Source organism: Marmota flaviventris, chromosome 9, assembly GCF_047511675.1.
Source record: "Marmota flaviventris isolate mMarFla1 chromosome 9, mMarFla1.hap1, whole genome shotgun sequence".
Lineage (NCBI taxonomy): Eukaryota > Metazoa > Chordata > Mammalia > Rodentia > Sciuridae > Marmota > Marmota flaviventris.
Window position 1 is genome coordinate 20,435,730 of NC_092506.1, and position 23,439 is coordinate 20,459,168.

At 39.2% G+C, this 23,439-nt stretch overlaps 1 protein-coding gene and 1 pseudogene across 9 annotated transcripts in view; one reads left to right on the forward strand and one right to left on the reverse strand.

Moving 5' to 3' along the window:
- The window catches only part of Ambra1 (autophagy and beclin 1 regulator 1), a 185,021-nt gene that overhangs the window by 45,258 nt on the left and 116,324 nt on the right, over window positions 1-23,439 (forward strand). The gene's annotated exons all lie outside the window — the stretch shown is intronic.
- LOC114093854 (U6 spliceosomal RNA) lies at window positions 12,560-12,659 on the reverse strand (annotated as a pseudogene).

A 23,439-nucleotide genomic window follows, 5' to 3' on the forward strand; every position in this document is an offset into this window, starting at 1 on the left:
CTCTGAGGATTTAAACTCTGGTCTACATGACAGGACTTTGACCAAACTGCCACCTAACATTCCTTACTATGATAACCTCATTTTTTTTCTTTTTATGGACACAATATCTTTATTTTATTTATTTATTTTTATGTGGTGCTGAGGATTGAACCCAGTGCCTCATGCATGAAGGTAAGCACTCTACCACTATGCTACAACCCCAGCCCCAGATGATAACCTCATTGTTAAGTGAGCCTTTTGTTTTTCCTTCCTTGTAACTTTTTATTATGGAACTCTTCAAACATAAAAATAAAGAGAAAAGTGTACTAAATGAACTACCATGTACTTTTAGTTTTTTTTCAGCAGACACAACATCTTTGTTTGTATGTGGTGCTGAGGATTGAACCCGGGCTGCACGCATGCCAGGCGAGCGCGCTACCGCTTGAGCCACATCCCCAGCCCGGAACTACATTTTTAAAAATTTTATTAATTTAAATATAAATAGCCACCTGTGACTAGTGGCTACTTTCTACGCCTAAAATATTGATCATCATAAAGTAGGTCATTTAAAACCTAGAAGCTATTAAGGATTTATCAGAAGTTTTGTTAACATATATTTTTTTCTGGTGATGAAAATAGTTTATGTTGAGGTTTAAATAAAATTTAAACATTTAAAATTGTATGTTGTATGGGCTGGGGATGTGGCTCAAGCGGTAGCGCGCTCGCCTGGCATGTATGCGGCCCAGGTTCGATCCTCAGCACCACATACAAACAAAGATGTTGTGCCCGCCGATAACTAAAAAATAAATATTAAAATTCTCTCTCTCTTTAAAAAAAAAAAAATAAATAAAATTGTATGTTGTAGAAAAGTCCCCTTGTTATCCTGTTATAAAAATTTTATATTTGTTTTTCTTTTTAATAATAATGCATATTTCTCATTGGAAAATAGTGAATTAATACAGTAGTTCCATTATTTATGGAGTCACTTTTAAATGAGCTAGGTTATAGTATACCATGAGATGACTGGCTCAAAAATGAGGTCTGTTGTAAAATATTCTAAGTGCATACATGTTAAATAAGGGCCATTGCTTCCTCATATATTGGATGGCTGTATTCTGGTGTAAATCACTAGTCTAAACAGGTGCTAATCAGCATCTTTCGCTTTCTAAAGGGCAGATGGGTCAGCCCTTGCTTATATTTCTCCAGCAGGTGTCACTGTTGGGTCACCACTGTTGCTGCTGCTTCTGCTGCTGGGCTAGGATGGCAGAAAAGAAGAGGTATCCTTACTGTTTGTGTAGGAGGTTGGATCTTATAATAAGGCCTTTTTTTTTTGTACCAGGGATTGAAGTTAGGGACACTTGACCACTGAGCCACATCCCCAGTCCTATCCTATTTTGTATTTTATTTAGAGATAGGGTCTCACTGAGTTGCTCAGCGCCTTGCCATTGCTGAGGCTGGCTTTGAACCCATGATCCTCCTGTCTCAGCCTCTGGAGCCACTGGTATTACAGGTGTGCACCACTGCACCCGGCTATAACAAAGCAGTTTTTTTGTAGGTGCTCTTGTTATTAAGTGAGCAGAGTTCCCTAAAGGTGATTGTATGTGAAGGGAAAGGGTCTTGTTCTTTGGACTTGTAGTGGAAGATATGCTAAGGAGGTGTGTTATGATTCTTGGCTCTGCAGGGATAGTTAATAGTGCATTCAAATACCAACAGTATTAATAAGTACACAGTGTGTATTTTCAGTATAACCCTTTGTTGCTGCATGGTAAAAATCGCTACACAGTTTGTCTCCTTTTGCCTATGGGCAATAGAGGGCAAACTTTCTGTAGTTTGACTCCACTTTACATGTTGGGTGTCAGGCCCTTTGTTTCAGTACCAGAAACTTCTTTTTTTGGTGTGAGGACACAGACTTATGAAAGAAGAGATCAGGATAATTTGGCTTCTTGCAGTAGGAGTACCTTGGATTTTAAAGGCTACTAAGAAACAGAAAAGTATTGAAATGGCATCTTAAAACTGGAGGGAACCTAGAGCTTATTTAGTCCAGTTTCACTCTCTTTCAATGCTCGGGATCACTCTTGGGAATTCATGCTAGGTAAAGCTCTCTACCATTGAACTACACACCTAGCCCAAATGTGTCTCTCTTTACCACTGTTACACCCTCACCCTTTTTTGTTTTGAGACAGGGTCTCAGAATTTACCCAGGCTGGCCTTAAACTTGAGATCTTCTTGCCTCAGTCTCCCAAGTCTTTTGGGATTACAGTTGTGTGGCACTGCTTGCAGCAGTAGCTAACTCTTTCTGGTGATGAAATAAAATCTGGTGGGTCATGTGCTTGGCATCTCAGTAACTTTATTATCTCTGTTGGTCAAAGCTATTGACATTTTTTTCTTCTTAAAGATATGTCAGCAGTTTTGATGAAGGTATACTTGATTTTTTTTTTCCTTCAGTGCAAGGGATTATTATCCCAGGGCCTCACACATGCTAGGTAGATGATCTACCATTAAACTGCTTATCCACCCATTTTTATTTTTAATTTTCAGTCAAGATCTCACTGTGTTGCCCAGGCTAGCCTCAAATTTGTGATCCTCCCTTCTCAACCTCTCAAGTCACTGGGATTATAGGTGTGCGCTAGCAGGCCTGGCACTTAATTTTGATATAGTCCAAATTAAATGTGAATAATTGAAAGTAAATGTGAAGGTTCTGTTTCCCATTGATGATTTATTTATTTATTTATGTTTCTGTGAAAGGCTTTTCACTGAATTTGCTTAAAATTAGGCTGATCAGTACTTAAGAAAGTGTATGCTTCATCCCCTTTTGAGAGAGAGGTCTGATTATCATTAGAATGAATGAATGTTTTGTTTTTTAGTATCTGGTATTGAACCCAGGAGTGCTTAACCACTGAGCCACATCCCTAGCCCTTTTGTGTGGGGGTGTGGGGGTGTGGGTGGGTGGGTGAGTGTATTTGGTATCTTATTTAAAAACAGGGTCTCACTGAGTTGCTTAGGGCCTTGCAAAGTTGCTGAAGCAATGTGTGATCCTCCTTCCTCAGGCTCCTGAGCCACTGGAATTATAGGCATGTGCAGTGCAGTTGCCTGGCAGGACAGAATCCTCTTCTATATGTACAAGATGTCTTTTTTTTTTTGGTACTGGGGATTGAACGTAGGGCCTGTGTGCATGTGAGGCAAGTACTGTACCAACTGAGCTATATCCATAGCCCTGGTTTATTTTTAAGTAAGGTTTTTTTTTTTTTTTTTTTTGTTTGTTTTTTAAAGAAAAGTTCTAAGTTGCTGAGGCTGGTTTTGAACTTTTGATCCTTCTGCCTCAGCCTTCCAGATAGCTTGAGTTAGAGGCATGTGCTACCATGCCCAGCTCTAATTATGTAGAATATGAATAGTTGTCCCTAAAAAGCCTGGTGGAATTATTGTCTTTGTATTCAGGATACAGTGAACTCTTATATAACGTTTTGAGTTCTTACTCAGAAGTTTGGTATTTAGGGACAATAGGGAAGAATCCCAATCAAGAGAATTTTATTTGTGATATGAGCAAATCATGTTCTTTCTGGGAAAAGAGAGAACCAGGTATTGGGAAGTCAAAAAGGGGACAAAGCTTATTGTGGAATTAAACAACTTGGTTTATAAGAGGTAATGGAAGCGGAGGAAAGGTAAGCTAAGGCCTCTGAGGAAAGAGCTGTGGAGTATGTATAGGGCTGCCCCAAATGTGAGCTTGGCTTTTAATGTAACCCCAAGACTTGGGCTTGGAAAATGAATAGTCTGATTAATGTATTCATTTACTCAGTTAACAGATATTTATTAAGCACCTGCTGTGTACTAGGAACCATTTAAATATTAGCCTTAATCTCTTATTCTAGTGGGAGAATGACAATAAGTAAATACATGAAATATCTAGAATACTAGGTGATAACAAATTATATTTAGAAAAAGAAAAATGTATTAAAAATAGTAGGGTGCGCTGGGGTAAAAGTTTGCAGTTTGAAATAAGATGATTAGATGAGGTTTGATAAGTGACATTGAAGCAGAGACCTCATGGAATTATGTGAGCAAACCCTGCCCATATCGAGGGCAAGAGCATTCCACACAGAGAAGAGCGAATGCAACATCCTAGAGGTGCTTGCCACAGTCAGTTGTGTAGCTTGAGCACAAGAAGGAATGAATTGATTAGGTAGGGTCTTTTATGCCATTTAAGGGGTTTTGCCTGTTCTTCTGAGTGATCTGAGATGCCATCAGATTGGCATGATATTTTATATTAAAGATCTTCTGTGATTTAAAAAGATCACTGTGGCTGCTGGTTAAGAATAGACTGAGGAGGCTCTGCTAAATGGGGTAAATTAAAGTTATACCTACCTCACATACTTTTAGATTAATTTTGTGTTTTAACTATGGTGAAAACTAAGTGGCAAGAGTCACTATGTGTCAGAATAAGAAGAACCTTAAATATGTGGATAAAGAGCTGCAGAATCAATGAATGAATCAATCATTCCCTTTATTAGGCGTATTACCTACAGCAATACCCCTCCACTCCCCTACAACCCTCAAGTCAGGAAATGTGTTAGTAAAACTGTGAGGAAGGGAGAACCTGAAAAATTTATACTGAACAGGGATTAAAAATAGAAATTAAAATCCTAGGTTTTGCTTCTTACAAAACTAATGCAAATTTATTTATAAAAATTTAAACATTTCAGAAATGTGTGATATTAGTAACTAAATGTCCTCTGCACAGCCACTGCTTAGAGATAACCACTGTTAACAATTTGTGTTTACTCCAGAATTCTTTCTATGCAAATAAAAAAATTATCTTTCCTTGATTTGTATATCATGGTCATTTTTTCATGTTTAATATTCTTTTTTATAATGGCACAGTATTCCAACAATTGAATGCATCATAATTAATTTAAGCAGTCCCTCGCTGGTAGAATCTGGATTTTTTTTTTTTTTTGTCTCACAGTGCCATAGTAACTTTTTATATTTGGTGTTTCTAGAGGATTAATTTCTAGAAGTGGAGTTGTTAGGGCCAAAGAGATGAGTGTTAACAGTAAATGAAAGTTAGAGTATTATTATCTTTAAATAAGTCCACAAAATATTTCCTATATCCTGTTTTATGACATTATTTCATAGATGTCATAATTTCAGAGATTGGGACTTCTAATCCTGTTTGTTTGGTTTTTGCCCCATAAATATGTCTTAAGTTTCTCAGTAGTAACGTCGTCTCATCATTTGGTTTTCAGGAACCCCCTCTTCAAGGCTGAGAAAGACTTTTTTATTAATTCCAAATATCTGCCACTTGGAGGTGTTACTGTACTTTTCTTCTCCAACATGCTTGTATAAGTAAAACATAGTCCCCCCCCCCCCCCCCATCTCTGACATTCACTTATACATAGGCTTTGAACCACTTGGTCTTACGTGTTTTGTTAAATGACTGGAAGAATCCAGTTGGCTCATTGCTCATCATAAGGCAGTAACACTTGTATATTTGTCATCCTGGGTGGTTAGGCAACCTATTTCTCTCTTTGGCAACATGGAGATGAGGATAGAGTGGAGGAGAGGTACTATTGCTGTTAATCTTTCTCACCTTTGCTGCTCACTTCTTTGTGTGTGTTTGTGGGTGTGTGTGTGAACACACATGCCTGCTGGGTATCAGAGCCAAGGCCTTACTAATGTTAAGCAGGTGTCTACCACTGAGCTACATCTTCAGCCCCCATTCACTTGTTTGAGCCTTTTTGAATTCTGAGTCTGGTGTTTGCTGTACTTTCTATATTAGGGATTGGAACACGTTTTCTGTAAATTTACAGGACAAGATACATTGTTTTAAACTTAATTTTTTCTTATTCTTTTAAAAATGTTTTTATTAGTGCTTTATAGTCAAACATGATATTGGAATTCATTTTGACATAATCACATGCATGGAATATAATTTGCTTCACTTCAGTCCCTAGTACTTCTTTCTCCTTCCTCCCCTTATTCTCCTTCCTCTACTCTTCTGGTCTTCCTTCTATTATAGTTTTTAAAAATAGGTGCTTTATGGATATACAAGGATAAATATTTGCAATTAAATATTTGCAGGCTTTGCAGGCAGTATGGTTTCTGTTGCAACTGCTCCAAAGTAGCCATAGACTAATATGTAAACGAGAGTGGCTATGTTCCAGTAAAACTTTGGGTATGGAAACGAATTTGATTTTTATAATTTCCACAAGTCATAAAAATCTTTGATGTTTTTCAATCATTTAAAAGTATCAAAACCATTCTTGTGTGCTGTACAAAAAGACAGTGGGCCTGAATTGGCGTACGAGTTTCAGTTTGTCGATCCCTGTTTTATATGAAAGTGATTTGGAAGAGTCAGGTCCTAGAGTAATAAAAGACTTCATGACAGTGTAGGTCCAGAAGAGGTCAGTAGGGGGCTCCTCTACTTTTTCTTGTTCTCTTTCTTTGTAATTTGGACAAGATGCAGGCATAAGTGCTTAAAGAATTTGTTTCCTGTACTGTCTGCCTTGAAGCAAGGTTCTTCATCCTCACTTTAAGTGTTTAATCTCGAGAATTGCGTGCAAGTGAGGCAGCTACCTTGGCTGGGATGGTATGACCCCCCAGGTCCTCAGGCAGCCCTTTTCCCAGTGCAGGTCAAATTAACACCTGTTAGGCTGAACTAAATTATCCCTCTCTGTAGGGGTGTGCTTTGTATACAAACTGAAACATGAAAAATGTAATCACTTCTGTCAGCTCAGTGGGTTGGAGCACCACAGGGACTGTAGTGAAATCTATATGTTTGCTGCAAATATATTGAGAGCAATTTCCCATGTACTCATCTTTCTCACTTTGGGTCCCCTTCTTTCCTGTGTCTATCAGAGTAATGCTCTAAAGGGGGCATTGAAGGTTTTTTCAGACAATAACCCCAGGTGTGGGGGTTCTATTTGCATAATATATTTTGCTTATTGTAATCAGTACCAGCCCAATAGAGCTAAGCAGTAGCTTCCCCTCTGCCTCCTGAGTTTCTTATATATTTGTAGGGTTGTGGGGAAGGTCCAGTACATCTTATTTCTTTTCTTTTCCCTCCCTCCCTCCCTCCCTCCCTTCCTTCCTTCCTTCCTTCCTTCCTTCCTTCCAGTACATCTTATTTCTTTTCCCTCCCTCCCTCCCTCCCTCCCTTCCTCCCTTCCTTCCTTCCTTCCTTCCTTCCTTCCTTCCATCCCTCCCTCCCTCCCCATCCTTTTCCCCTCCCCTTCTTTCTTTCTGTTATTGGGGATTGCACCCTGAGGCACTTTACCACTGAGCCACATCCCCAGCCCTTTTTATTTTGAGACAGGTTCTCAGTAAAGTTGCTTAGGACTTCTCAAAATTGCTGAGGCTAGTCTCAAACTTGTGATCTCCCTGTCTCAGCCTCCAAAGTTGCTGGGAATACAGATGTGTGCCAGCACACCCAGCTTGCTCCTTCTTGAGAGTACTCTTGACAACATGTTTGTGTGAGCAAATTCTGCTTTAGTGAGTAGGCCTGGTAATTACCCAGAGATTACAAAATATCTTCATTGTATGTTTGGCTCTCATAATGTTTAAAAAATTTAAAAGTTTCCAACATAAATTCAGCTTTTTGGGCTTGATTGAAAAAAAAAATCACAAAAATCAGGCAACACTGATTTGTATTTCCACATGACAGCAGGAGTTGAATAGTTGTTGTCTCTGGAGTCGAGGCATGGACCTCCTTGATGCCTTACTTTATACTAGGGCTGACATATTTCCAACTGAAAACTGACTTTTCTGTATGTGACCATTGCTTTAGCTCAAGTGAAATACATTGATGGTTAGATATAGAATATTTCCATGGAGCTTCACCCTGGAGGCACTGGATATTTCAGGGCCCTCCTCTCCAACCCACCTATCCTGTTTAGTTTACTCATAGAAATTCCTCTCCTGGCTTAGGCTGACATGCTGACAGCCCCTTCACCTGAGAAAGAGCCTGATTTTTTAAAAATAGCAACAATTAACAAACTCCTCTTCTGTTTCCAAAGGGGGAAAAATGGTGTTCTCAGCTAATTTGTTGCATGAGGCTCACTTTAGAGAGTAGATCTCTGTTATGTCAGGTTACCTAGCACGAGAACAACCGTCTTTTGGAATATGGAAATGGAGCACTTAAAAACCTTCTTGTCCCTGTAAACAGAGCACATTGGAGAAAGGGGTGTATTACAGCGAAAGGGGTGCTTGACTTGGGTGTCACCTGCTAGGAAATTAAAAATTCAGTTATGAGCAGAAGTAGAAAATTGTAATAATAAAGAAATCAGAGGCAGATAGTGTGACCTGTCATAGAGAATTGCAGCTTGTTGACTTTGTGCCCCTTTCCTTTGCTGTATTAGAGGGTATACGTGTGAATTTTTTGTTTCTCCTACTTTTTCCCTCTCCTACATATGTTTATGTGGTTATCAGCTTCTTTGGCTTATTTCTTCCTGCTGCCCTCTTAGATCACTTCACCTTGGTGAGATGGCTTTTATAATTTTCTTTCTTTGTTCTAGGTACACATGTAACACCCCCCACTTTTTGGTATCTGTAACATAGATTTGCCCTCAATAATTTTTCAAGTATTCACAATGGTTAACAATATTGTTAACTGTCTTCATATTGTTGTGCAATAAATCTTGAGAAGTTTTTCATATTGCCCACATGGTTGAAACTCTACATCCATTGAACAACTTAATAAGCCCCGGGCAACCACCATTCTACTTGTGTGTCTGTGAGTTTGACTATATTAGGTAATTTTTTCCCCCACATTGAGAATTGAACCCAAGGGCACTCTAACACTGAACTATATCCCCAAATTGTCTTGTTTTTTATTTTGAAACAAGGTCTGACTATGTTTTCCAGGCAGGCCTAGAATTTATTATCCTCCCTGAGTAGTTGGGATTACAGGCATGTACCATCACACCTGGTAATAGTTGTGTTTTTATTTTTTATTTTTTTGGTACCAGAAATGGAACCTAGGGGCACTTAACCACAGAGCCACATCCCCAGCCCTTTTTTATTTAATTAATTAATTTATTTATTTTTGAGACAGAGTCTTGCTAGGTTGCTGAGGCCTACTTTGAACTTGTGATCCTCCTTTCTTAGCCTTCCAAGCTGCTGGGATTACAGATGTGCACCATCACACCCAGCTAATAGTTTTTCAAATTTAAATTCCCTGATGGTTAGTATATTGAGTATCTTTTCTTAATAAGAACATTGGTTTTTTGTGTAATATTGTTGGAGGAGTGTCTTCTAGTTCTTAAAATGGTTGTGTTTTGTTGTTGTTGTTATTGAGTTTTTAATGTATTTTGGATATTAAACCCTCATTTGATATTTGGTTAGCAAGTATATTCACCCATTCCATAGGGTGCCTTTTTAGTCTATTGATTATTTCCTTTGCTACACTGAAGTTTTAAAGTTTGATATCCCATTTGTTGCTTATGCTTTTGATGTTATATGTGAGAAATCATTGTCTATTCCAGTGTCAGGAAGCGTTCCTACATTGTTTTCTCCAGAAGTTTTCTAGTTTTTGGTCTTATGTTTGTTTGTTTATTTATTAATTGTGGTGCTAGGGATTGAACCCATGGCCTTGTACATGCAAGGCAAGCACTCTATCAACTGAGCTATATTCCCAGTCCCTTAAATTTATTATTAAAAAATTTATATATATTCTCTCTCTCTCTCTCACACACACACATACACACATTCTACACCTGGGATTACAGTTGTGTTTCACTATGCCTGGTTCATAAATATAACCTGGTTCATAAATATATATATTGAACTATATCCTCAACCTTTTTTTAGTTTTTATTTTGAGTCAGGGCTTTGCTAAGTTGCTGAGGTTGGCCTCAAACTTGTGATCTTCCTGCCTCAGCCTCCTGAGTTGTGGGGATTATAAGTATGTGCTATATCATTCTTTTCTGTCCACTTGTATCAATTTATGAAGCAAAGGCTTCCTGTATGAGATCCCACCATTATGGTTTGGATCTTTTGTGTCTCCTCAAAAGCTCATGTGTCAGTGTAGGAATGTTCAGTGGTGAAATGTCAAATCATGAGAGCTGTAACCTCATCAGTGGATTAATCCATTTGATGGATTGATAATTTGAATGGACTACTAGGTGGCATTTGGGGCATGGCCAGGGCAAGTAGGTCACTATGGGGCATGGCCTACACTGTGTTTGTCCCCTGGCCTTTCCTTTCTCTCTCTTGTTTCCTGGCTGCTATGAGCTGAGCAACTTTCCTCCTTCATGCCCTTCTGCCATGGTGTTCTGCCTCACCTTGGGCCCAGAGCAATGGAGTCAGCTGACCATAGGCTGAGACTTCTGAAACTATGATCCCAAAATAAACTTTTCCTGTTAAGTTGTTCTCATCAAGTATTTTGGTCACAGCAACTAAAATCTGACTAACATACCCACTATTTAAAGTTGGAGTAAGCTGAGTGGAAAGTGAGGTTCCCTTTTAAAGGGAGCATAAGGCATGGCTGTTGTGATAGGGCTGAGGCTGGTTACTGTCGTTAATTACTTGCAGGAGACACAAAATGGATCTATTTTAGAAAGTGCCATAATACAGAACATAGTTTAGTTCAGCAAGGGAATGGGATATTATCCTAATTTCTCCTGCCCTTGGCCCCTCGCCTCTTTTTTTTTTTTCTTCTTCTTCTTCTTTTTTTTTTTTAAGGCAGCTGGGTGCAGTCATGCCCGCCTGTAATCCCAGGTGCTCAGGAGGCTGAGGCAAGGGTCACATGTTCAAGGCCAGCCTGAACACTAAGTTTAGTGAGATCTCGTCTCAAGATAAAAATTTAAAAACATTTGGGGTTGCCGCTCAGTGGTAGAGCGCTTGCCTAGCATGTGTGAGGCACTGAGTTCGATCCTCAGCACCATATATAAATAAATAAAGGTCCATCACCTACTAATAAAATATTTAAAAAAAAATTGGAGAAATGGCTCAGTGGTGAAGCACTTGCTCTAGTGTTATCTGTAGAAATTGGGATTGGGTCCGCCGTGTTCCATGGAGTTGAAGAATGAACACGCTGAACACCAAGGTAAACAAGTGAGTAGAAGAAATTTATTATAGAGGAAGTTAAGGTTTGTAAGAAATTTCCCAAAGAACAGTTTGGGATAAGCAAGAGTATGGCCAGGGTCTTTTCGCATTCCTTCTGTTAAAGGCATACTGTGGGAGGAAGTTGACTAACCCCCTATAACCTGTCCTTGAGATTTTAATTGCATAAGTATCTTTTTGTTAGAATGGAGTCTTTTGTCCCTTTTGGGAAACAGATGTTGACAAGCTGGAGCACACCTCAAATGGTGGTCCTGACATCTGTCCTCCTTATTGATCCTCACTGTTCTTTTCTGCTCTGACTGCCTATTTCCCCTACCTCACTAGCATGTGCAGGGTACTGGGTTCAATCCCCAGCACCACACTCAATCAGTCAAACAGTATCTTTCTATGTAGTCCATGCTACTGACCTTGAACTCTGGGGCCATCCTCCTGCTTTAATCTCCCAAGTGGCTGGGATTGAATGTACACAACCTTATCTTGCTTCCTGTACTTTCTTTTAGTGATTTGTCCTGTCTCTTGGTAAGTGAGGAAGCACAGAAAGCCTTAATTTCCCAAAGTCTAAAACTACCTTATAGACATAGAGAAGTAGCTATCCAGGGCTGAAGTGTTTCTTCATATTGGGAACCTTATAGCGGTAGGTAGGAAAGAGCAATGAGTATTTCATTCTCACTTTAGTTTGTTTCTCTGACCAATATCAGGGCTTCATGCTTTACACACATGGTGAGCAAATTTATAGTCTTATTGTTATCATCTCTTTTCTCCCCTTCCCTCCATCCTTTCTTTTCTTCCTTTGGTTTCTTTGAGTTCAGATGTAGTTTCTTTAGGGCTGTAATCTAACTTAAAGGACTTAGTTCTAATGCTGCTATTGTGACTAGATTGAAAGCTCTACAAAATAAAAAAAAATATATTTTTTTAAATAAATTAATGCATAACAAGACACAGACCAAAATTTAGTGACGTAAAGCAACCATTTTATTATATTTCATGTTTCTTTGGCTAGACTTGGCTTAGAGGGTAAGTTCTTCTCCTGGTCTTCCTTGGTTCTCTCTAGAGCCAACTGAGCCCTCACTTGGGACAACTGGGTCCCTCTCCCTTCCATGTCGTCTCAGGGACTTGTCTCTGTACGTGGCCTCTTACATGGCCTCTTCTCACACAGCAACTTAAGACTTCCAGAAGTGGTCATTTTAAGAAAAAGGAAATGGAAGCTGCCAATTATCTTAAAAAAGTATGTCCATAACTAGCATTGCTACTACATTCTTTTGGTTAAAGCAAGCCATATACCAGTCTAGGTTCAGTGTGGGAAGGGACTACACAGGACGAGAATGCCAGAAAGTGGGTTCCATCTTAGGAACTTCTACAGGGACCATATATATTTCTATTTTTTTTCCTGCAAAGATAAAGGCTTATTTTATTTCAATGGCTGATCTATATAATCACCAAGGGCACTAAATATATGCACACAAGGGGAACTTTATTTCTTGTTCTCTTTCTTCTTGGACAGAGTCTTGGTGATCTTTTGCATCTTAAAAATATGGAACATGAGTTTGTGTGTTATTCTCATGCAGGAGCCATGCTAATCTTCTTTGTATTGTTACAGTTTAATGCATGTGCTGCCAAGTGAGCACAACCATATCTATTTATATACAGATCACATATCTATAATCCCAAACCCCAAAGGCCCCCAACTGGAACTTTTTGAGCACCCATGAGCATTTTTGGGATAAGGGAATGCTTTTATTGATTGATTGATTAATTGATTGATTTTGGGTAAGAAGTACTCATCTATATTAATAGATAACCAATAGTGGGCAGTTAGTATTTGTAGTTTGTATCAAAGATTGTATAGATTAGTGGATGGCAGTCTTACTGCTCCTTTTGGTTTACTTGATAGTGAAGTGGCACCCCCTTTCTCCACAGAAAAGTCATAACTGGGCTTCTCCAGAAATCTTCACCATGGCTGATTTTAGGACTGTCAGCTAAAGAGTCTCTGCAAAAGAGTTCAATGTAGATAAACTTCCTATTTTTGTATCTCCCTGTTTTACTTGGCCACTGGCAGAGAAGATACCAGCACTCTAGGTGCTGGACTCCCCCTTACTAGTTTTTCACAAACGTATCCAGTATAGTACTTGGAAGAAATTTGCAAACAAGGCCTCTGGCCTTGAGCTGGGCTTCACAGAGATGTCTATATTTTTAAGATAAGTTACAATTGGGCGCCATGGTAACAGCTGGCAGGGGGAGGAAAGAAGGGGAGAAGAAGCTCTCCCCTTCTCAGGTGTTGTTCTTGAAGGGTTAACTTGCCCAGAACAGTGAAAGAAAAAGCTGCTTTTATGTGAACTTCTGCAGACTCTGAACTTCTGAGCCCCTCCCCTTACATGCTGGGTAATAAAACTCTGAAACTACCTGAACTCGGGGTTCAGGGGATTGATTGATTACAGCAAAAGCTGTGCCCTCTAAACCTGGCTGCAGCCAAATAAAATTGTTTCTTGCTGTCTTCAGTGCCTTGCCTCGTTTGTCCCTACAACAATAGGTTTCATGTGATTTTCATTTACGCCTTTACAGTATTCTTTCTTCTTCAACACATGTCTTCTTTTTAGGCATAGTTATTTGAGTGGTCATGGTACATCATATTCCCTCTGTATATTTTGGAGGTTGTAATCCAAGGAAGAAAAAACTAGTGGGCTACTTATTGTAATACATGACTACTGTACTTCACTTAATTGTAAACTTTTTTTTTTTTTTTTAATTGTTGTGGTAATGAGGAATGAAACGAAATGTACTTTACCACTGAGCTACATCCCCATTCCCCTTTTATTTTTTATTTAGAGACAGGGTCTCACTAAGTTGCCAAGGCTGGCCTGGATCTTGTGGTCCTCCTGCCTCAGCCTCCTGGGTCACTGGAATTATTGGCACACGCCACCACACAGAACTGTTAATGATAAAAATCTTATGACATAGGGATTTCCCCTCAAAATGTGGAAGCTGAAGATAGTGAACATGTCTGAGGTCATATAGCTAATAAATGATACAGGGTGGAATTTAAATGGCAATCTGCCTGATTCTAAAGCTCAAATACCAAATTATTTCGTATTTTAGTTATTTCATTTCTAATGAATTGACTCAGACACTTAAGACATATCAGAAGGTTTCTCAACAATAGCACTTTTGTCATTTTCAGATAGGTAATTTCTTATTGTGGGAGGCTGTCCCATGCATCGTAGGACTTTAGTAGTAGTCCTGCCGTACTTAATAGACAGTAGTAGCACTCCCCACCAGTTACAATAAGCAAACCTGTCTCTAGAAATTATCAAATATCCCCCATGGAAACCCTCCTCCCATTAAAAACCTCTGATAAATCATTTGATGATTAGTGTTGTCCTTTGATCTTTCTGTTGTTTTAATATATCTTATAAGGAACTGGCAGCAACTACAAATCATTATTCTTATAATAGTTATACTAGTATTGCCTGGTTCTGATGGCCTTGAGTCATGCCTTTCATTGACTCTCCCCTTCTTTGCCTTTTTTTCCCCTTTTGTCTGTGATTCTCCTAAATAATATGCAGCTGGGTAAAGTGGTATTTGCAAGGACTTTTTACACAGGTATCGATTCAGCAGGCATTCAGATCTCTGAGATTATAGCCATTAGTGCTGGTAAAAGAAGGCAATTTACATGTTTTCTAATTATAGTAGAGGGGAGAAATGCACAGTTTTTAGCAAGCTGGGAATTAAATGGCTTCCAGACTCCACAGAGTTAATCTTCATCAGGGTAGTATTGATTGACATGCTGGAGGATGATAATGTGCGATTCTTTTGGGGAACGGGGGAGGAGAGTGGAAATTGCAGTTTCTCTACTAATTGTACTTTAGGTGTCATTTATGACAATTTCATGTTGTCTAGACAGAGGGAAATGATGGAGAAATTATTCCAGTGGAGTCTCAGATCCTGAGTCCAAGAGGAATGAAGGTGGTTGTTGAAGTCAGGATCAGTGGAAAGGCAAGTAGTATATCCCCAGATGTAAATTAGTACAGATCAAATGTTACTAAGGAAAGCAGTCCCGAATGAACCTTGGTTATAAGGAAAGTGAATGTACTCTGAACTTTGAGTTAGCTCAAGAGCTACCAGTAGATTGTTTGAGGGCCAAGCTGGAGTCTTTGCCCTCCTGTCTATTTCTTTAGAGTCCCCAAACCTCATTATATGAATAGATTTGAGCTAGGAAAGCTGCCTCTTTGCTTCTGGTTAATGAGGGCCCCAGCTCACTCACTGTACTTTCCTTTTTCCATATTCTCTAGTAAGGCTTCATAATTACTCTCACTGCCTTCCTGATGCTGGCCCTAAGTTTTTACTTTGTAAACCTGGCACAGTGGTGCATGCCTGCAATTCCTGTCACTCAGTAGGCTGAGGCAGGAGAATTTCAGGTTTTAGGCCAGTATGGGCAAGACAGTGTCTCAAATAAATAAATAAATAAATAAACAAGGCTGGAGATGCAGCTTAGTGGTAGAGTATCCCTGGGTTTAATCTCCAGTATCTTCCACTTCAAAAAAAGATTTTACTTTCAATTATAGAGCACTGTCTGTAATATGTCAGGTCACTTTTTAATAAATGGTCTTAGTCAAGGATTTTTAACACTTAAGGTCAGGAATGTGAAAAAATCATCTTAGAGGACTACACTGGTTTGTTTGAAGAGCAGAGGATTCTGTCAACATACTCTTTGTAGAATTAGTATACCCAGAGTTATACTTTTTAGGATTTATGTTCTTTTGAATAAAGTTAACAGATGGTGGGGTGGTGATACACGCCTATAATCTTAGCAGCTTGGAAGGCTGTGGCACGAGGATTGCAAGTTCAAAGCCAGCCTCAGCAACTTAGTGAGGCCCTAAGCAACTCAGTGAGACCCTGTCTCTAAATAAAATACAAAAAGCGGGGTGGGGAGCAGGGATGTATGTGGCTCAGTGGTTGAATACCTCTGGGTTCAGTCCTTAGTAACCCCCCCCCCCAAAAAAAAAAAGTTCACTGAGAAGTCATGGTTATGGAATTCTGTAAGTTTCTCCTTGATTTTTTTTTTTTAATCAGTCGATTAGGATGCACTGCCTCTTAATTAAGGTTTGAACCTATATATATCAGCTCTTGCTTGTGGAACATGTGTGCATACGAGTATCAGAGCTAGCTGTGGAACTTTTTATTCATAGACCTGCTCTTACTCATCTTCTAGTGAAAAGCCTCTGATCTAAATTCTTGATTTGAAAACAAGTCAGGTCTGTGAATAGACTTTCCAAGCCTGCTGGCAAAAATGGATTTGAATGTAGACATCCTTGTAGATCATTTTGGGCCTTTGAGTTATATGTAGACAAAAGTGAATTTTTTTAAATAAATAAAGTTTCATAACCATATTGTAATATGTTGAGAGTGTGTAAGAGCTAATTGTAATGCTGAGCAATTATTTTGACGAATGTATGAAAAATAACCATTCACCAAACAGCAGAGGGTCATTTGTTCCCAGAGGAGCATGGCTGACTTTTCAAGCAAGACCTTTATATAGCTGGATACATGATTGTGCACCATATATAATTTCTGTTGCCAGCCTCTTCCCTTTTGGTGTCTATGTGATTATGTTGTGTTCTGATGTTTTACCATCTATTGCTCACTGCTCAGAGGCATTGTGAAGTACTTTAATGTTTGGTATAGACATTTTTGAGGTTTTCTGTTAGAAGGCATTGTTTTGAGCCTTATGAATTGTTTATGCTTGATGATAGTAAAATCAAGCTGAGATATACCATAGGCAGTATGAGCCCTTTCTGTACTATGTCTGTTTTTTTCCTTGAGGTTAGTCTTTTAGCAATGCCGCCTTGCCTTGGTCCACCCCACAGCAGGAGCAGGAATTGTCTGCCAGGCTCTGCTGGCAACTGCACCACGTGCTATAAGTGCATTCCTAGATCTAGGGGGCCCTGCAGTTATCAGATGAGTGCCTATCATTGGATAACTTAAACGATAATTGCTAGTGTGTGAAATGGGGAGGCTTGGAAGCCTCTGCTTTAAAGCAGAGATGTCAATTCAGAAATCATAATAGAGGTGTCGTTTCAGAACACACAATTATTTTTTACAAAGAATAAGGGCTTGTCATCTCCCAGCCTAAGCATGCGCCTAAGGCACAGATTTGGGCTTGCAGAGCAAGATTCAGAAATGAAAGCAGTAGTGCAACTGAGTTTCTTTGACCTCCTGCCTTTTCATTCCCCCTTTCATTGCCCTCTTTCCTCTCTAAGGTCTCTTTTGGCAATATGCAGTCTAGGAGCATCGGTGGTAGTTTCCTAGGCAAATAGCCAGCCTCTGACTGTGTGATTTAATGAGTCTCCCAGGGACCAGGCAGCATTGCATTTATCAGGACAACTGTGTCAGCACTTTAACCTGAGTGGCTTAAGTGACCAGAATGATGAAGAGTGATGTAAGCAGTTTTTGAAAATTTTGTTCCTATAGAAATTTTGGTGTGAGTTTTTTGACACCTGGCAACCTTGTCTGAGAGTCACCAGGTCACTGAGGGACAAAGAGATAAATTGTCTTACTACTTCTTCCTATTCTAGTTAGGGCTGCTGATTGATTCATTTCAATATTTGTTGGTCTCTGTTACATGTGAGTTAGGATGTGAGTTTTGGTGGGGATAAAAAGATGTCTTGGAACCAGTACTTGCTTTCATTCATGTAGCTTATAGTCCAGTAGCAGAGACTATATATATTTCTAAGTGACTGCAAAATAAGGTGGCTTGGGAGAAGGTCTCTTAAGAAAGGTACAAAATGCTATGGGGTATCAAGGAGGAGGGTGAATTTCTGGTTGTAGGAGTAAGGCATTTAAACTTTGAAAGATTTTTACAGGCATTGATGAGGGAGAACTTTCCAGGAAGAAGAAACAGTCAAGATAAGTACAGGATCAGGATAGTAAGGGTTTGTATAGTTCAGCTAGAGCAATGTTTTTCAAAGTGTAGTCTGGGATCCCCAAAGTCAAGCTATTTTTATAATTATGCAAAAATGTTCTTTGTGTTTTTCACTGTCATCCTTTCATAGGTATGCAGTGAGGTTACATGATGTGTAATGATGTCATTCTAATGGCTAATTGAACGCAGGCTTGTGTATTAATTCCTCAGTTCTGCTGGGTACAGTAGTACATGCCAATAATCCCAGCTCTTTGGGAGTTAAGAGAATCGTAAGTTCAAGACTAGCCTGGGCAATTTAGTGAGACCGTGTCCAAAATAAAATTTAAAAGGTCTGGGGATGTAGCCCAGTGGTATAGACCTCCCCTGGGTTAATTCCCTAGTACTGCAAAACATAACAAAACAAAAAACATAGAAAAAGAAAGAAAAACACTGGGCTAGAGCATATAGTATATCCAAAAGGAATGAGAAGTTCTGCTGCAAAGCTTTGGATGCCAGGCTGAGGAATTTGTATTTTATTTCCTGGGCAGAAGGGAGCTGTTAGTTTGGGTTTGGCTCTGCTGAATTGAAATAGCAGATGCCACCCTGACTTTGAAACCAGGCAAGGAAATAACTCCTTAAGCATGGGGCACCAGTGGCATCTTAGCTTCTGGTAGCAGGCTTTCCCTAACTGAAGAGGCCACAATTCTGACGATTGATTGTTTCCAATGTCTGGAGAAAGTCTGAACATGTTTGTTTGCTTTAGAATATTGATTTCCTCTGAGATCTGACAACCAGCTAAAAGAATGACTTCAGGGTATAATTGTTTAACAGGGAGGAGTTGTCACTGACTTGTTCATTCTGTCTAGACCAGTTCCCAGACTTTCTGCTTCTCGAACTGGTGTCTATTGAATCTGAAAGGAAACCTTTAAAAAAAAAAAGATGGTTCATTTCATCTACCCTGATCACTTTTTCTGTTCAAGAGTTTTCTTCCGCTATTTTTATTGTCTTCCTAGACATCAGTAGTCATCAAAAGATAGAGCTGATATAAATAACGCCTTTCCAAATATTTAAAATATTAATTGAAGGAAACAGATAGTCATGTTCATTTACAGTGTTAGGACTTTTACAGCTTGAATTGTGTGCCTCTTGAGGGCTTCAGCAGGGCTTAATATCCTTCTTCTCTCCCTCTCTCCCTCCCTTTTTTCCTTACTTCCTCCTTGTTTCTCTCTCTCCTTCCTCTTTTTCTTTCTGTTTCTTGTGCTAGGGATGGCCTCTCTCATGCTAGGCGAGCATTCTACCACTTAGCTAACACTCCTAGCCCAATCATTTTTTAAAAAGTTTTAATTTGTTATATATGACCATAGAATGCATTTATGTACTTTTGATATATCATACATTCCAGTAATAATTTTTGATAACATTCACTAATGCACAAAACTTTATAGTTTTATTGTTATTATTGTTCTGTTTCTTAATAATTGTACCTTGTTTTTCAAGGAATTTTATATAAGCAAATATTTTAGAGCAGAAGTGGGGATACATTTTCTGTAAAGGGCTAAGTGGCTTTGTCTCTTAACTTTGCTTTGCTAGCTCCAAAGCAGCCAAGGGAAATACGTAAATGAATGGATGTGACTGTGTTCAGACAAATTTATTTACAAAAAAAGCTGTCTCACACAGGGTTATAGTTTACCAAACTGATTATAGAGCATTAGAGAAAATTGCTATTTGAAGGACTGTTTATTTATTTTTTGTTTGTTTGTTTTAGTTGGTTATGCATGATAGTAGAATGCATTTTGACACATCATACATAAATGGAGTATAACGTCTCATTCTTCTGGTAGTACATGATGTGAAGGAATCTTTTTTAGAAGTGAGTAATTGTGAAAATGAATGACTACCTCTTTGACTTCAGTATTTCACTTTCATATTTTTTGTACATTGGATGCTTTTATTTTCTTATTTTGATGTAATTTCAGACTTGCAGAAAAATTGCAAAGACTTCAGTCATCCCTGTACCTCTCCCCCGCCCCCCCCCAAAAAAAAAAAAAAAAAAACATATAAATAACCCACAGATGAACCAGGCACTTGAGGGAGAAAAGAAAGGAGTTTTAAAGGGTTTTTGTTTTGTTCTGAAGGCCTCAGTGACAGCCCACCCCCGCTTTTTTGGTGGTAGTGGGGGACTGAACTCAAGGACATTTTACCACTTAACTATATCCCCTGCCCTTTTTATTTTGGGACAGAGTCTTCTTAAATTACTAAGGCTCGCCTCAAACTTGAGATCCTCCTGTTTTAGCCTCATGAGTTGCTGGTACCATCGTGCCCCAATTCAGTGACCTTTTTTTGTACCAGGGATTGAACCCAGGGGCACCTACTACTGAGCCACATATCCAGCCCTTTTTTGTTTTTTTATTTAGAGAAAGGGTCTCACTGAGTTGCTTAGGGCCTCACTAAGTTGCTGAGGCTGGCTTTGAACTCACGATTCTCCTGCCTCAGCCTCCCATGCTGCTGAGATTACAGGCGTGTGCCACCACACTCCATTGACTCTTTAAAATATTTCTAGCCTGGTGCTATGGTGCATTCCTGTAATCCCAATGGCTATGGAGGCTGAGATAGGAGGATCGAGATTCAAAAGCGAGGCGCTAAGCAACCAAGTGAGACCCTGTCTCTAAAGAAAATACAAAATAGGGCTAGGGATGTGGCTCAGTGTTCAAGTGCCCCTGAGTTCAGTTCCCTGTACCCCACCCCAAATATTTTTAAACTGAGGTTGTAGGTCAGAATGAAATAGCTGCTTCAAGCCTTAACAACCCTAACTGACCCCTCCCTCATTCCTTCCTGATTTTGCATTATCAAATTGCATGATATTAAGTCAGATTTGTGGGGGCCAGAGCAGAAGGTACACAGCTACTATCCCATTCCATTTTCTCATGCCATTTCCAGTTGATGGCTCTTTAAAAGAAGCTAACAATATGAGAGATCTTTCTTTGAGATTTCTAGGAGTGGTGGTGGTACCTATCTAGTAGCTCTGTTTCTTTATTCCAAACTGATTGGAGAGCTCTATTTTTACTTGGGGAGAATTTATGTTTTATCACTGATTTGTATATGTATGGAAGTACTATTCATTCTTATTTGCTCTCTGGATTTTGAGTATTAGCAGCTAAAATGCCACATATGTGTGTGTGTGTGTGTGTGTATGTACGTATACACACACATACACATATATACATAATACTTTTTTTTTTTTTGCTGGTCCTTCTATGTTGTCTGGGTAGCAGTTAGTGCCAGAAGATTCTGTAGTAAGTAGGCACAAGGGATGTATGTTCCAAAAGAATCTCATCAGAGACTCCACAGGGACAAAGCTTAACATTTTGATTCTACTCTGATTTAAAGAAGTCTTCCTAGTTAAGATAGGAAGAGTGGGAAGTAGGACTGTAGGATTCTCAAGTAGAATCATTTAAATCAAAATTTTTAATCAAATTTTCTTTGCTTTTTTTTCTTCCAGTTCAGGAATCTCCTTTATATCATCCCTGATATGTTATCTTTTTTCTTTGAGTACTGTTGTTGCCTTGACACAGTAGGGGGCAATATTTGCCTCATAACTTACCAGGTTAATTTTCCAGGCCTAACTACTAGATATATTTTGGTCACACTGGAGGATGCTCCTCACCAAAGCTCTTCTGCTTTTCTAAGTGGCTGTTTCAAGGATGGTACAACAGGGCTGGGAGGGACTCAGGACTAACTCCAAAGCATTTAAGAGTGGAACAATTGTCTAGGTTTTCTAGGGCAGGCAGCTGCTCCCGGATCTTGCTTTCATTCTTTGACTCATTCTTTGATCCTAAAGAACTAGTTTTAGTTAATATAATACTACTATTATAAGGTAACATTTTGATCAATAAGTACTAAGTTACAGTTAAGATAGAAACAGGATGTTTTGATGTGCTATTGCACAGTAGAGTGACTATAGGTAAAAATAATGTTCTATACATTTCAAAAACTAGAAGAAAGATTTTGACAGTTTTCACCATAAAGAATGAAGAATATTTGAAGAAATAGACGTTTAACCTGACTTACACATTATATACTGTGTCCATGTATTAAAGCATTACCTAGTACCCTACTAATACCTACAATTTTATGTTTTATGTATCACTTAAAAAATAAGCCTTTGGAAGGAGGACTTAAATGTCCTAGGTTGATACTCTTCTCAAAATTTTGCTTTTCTTTTTTTCTCCAATCTATGCACCTCTCACTTACCTACTGCACACAAGCATTTTTGTATTTCAAAAACTCAAAGACAAGGGGTTGGGGTTGTGGCTCAGTGGTAGAGTGCTTGCCTAGCATGTGTGAGACACTGGGTTTGATTTTCAGCACCACATATATGTAAATAAAATAAAGGTCCATCAATAACTAAAAAAAAAAAAAGTGTGTGTGTGTGTGCGCGAAAAAAAAAACTTTGGATATGCCAATTTTTATGTGTCCCGATTGGAAAAAATATTTTGACACCTTAGAACGCAGGGGAAAAAAGTGTTTTGGAATTGATGAAGAGCACACCATTTCTGTGAACATTGTGATATCACTGAGGAGTTGGGTGTTCAACCAGAGAGTTGTATTTTATTGCTTTCCTCTTTTTCTCACTGGTTGTATTGTGTTTTCCACATTCAGTGACGTTAAATTGTGGGCATATAGTCCTTTTCTAGATAAAAAACATCTTTGACAGGTGGTTTTCAGGAGCAGAAATGGTTGTAAGCCAGGTTGATGGGGCCTTGCTTTTATCTTTTCCCCGGGCTGTTATGGGAAATGTTGCAGTAGGCCAGTTGCTGGAATAAAGTGACTGCACATGACTATACCTAAAGCCAGCTGGTTTTAATAACACTGAATTGAATTAAATCAATTGGAAAAGATTGGTAGCTGCTGTCCTTATCCTGCAGATCTGCTTTAAAGAAGAATCTGGCAGGGAACTGTAGACTCTGGGAGTCTCAAGCAAAATGCTGCTGGAGAGGAACAATATGCACTTACTTCTGAGACTACTTTTTGTTTTTTTTTCTTCTTTTTGTGTAGTGGTACTTGAGATTTAGCCCAGGGGTGCTGTACCACTGAGTTGTATCTCCCAACCTTAAAGTTGGGATCTTCCTGCGTCAGCCTTCCAAGTCTTTTGGGTGTCATCACCTGACTGGCCAGCAACTAAAAGACCACCCAAACACAGAAATACCTTTTTCCAGGGCCAGGGACAGCTCTAAGACCTCAGGTGTCAACTCCCACACTGGAGGGCAAGGGAGACAAGAGGCAAGAGAGCGAGCACACTCCAAACCCTACTATTTATTAGGGGAAGACATTCGATAGAATATTCCATCCAAACAAAGCAAGAGAATGTGTTACAACAAACAGGGAGGTGTAGCCCAGTCCTGTTGGGTGACGCCCAATCCCAGAGCTGCAGTTCCTTGCTGAGGGAAGTTAAGGCCTACTTACTTCGCATTGCATGTGCCAGTTCCACACCCTCATTACTCAAGGCTAAG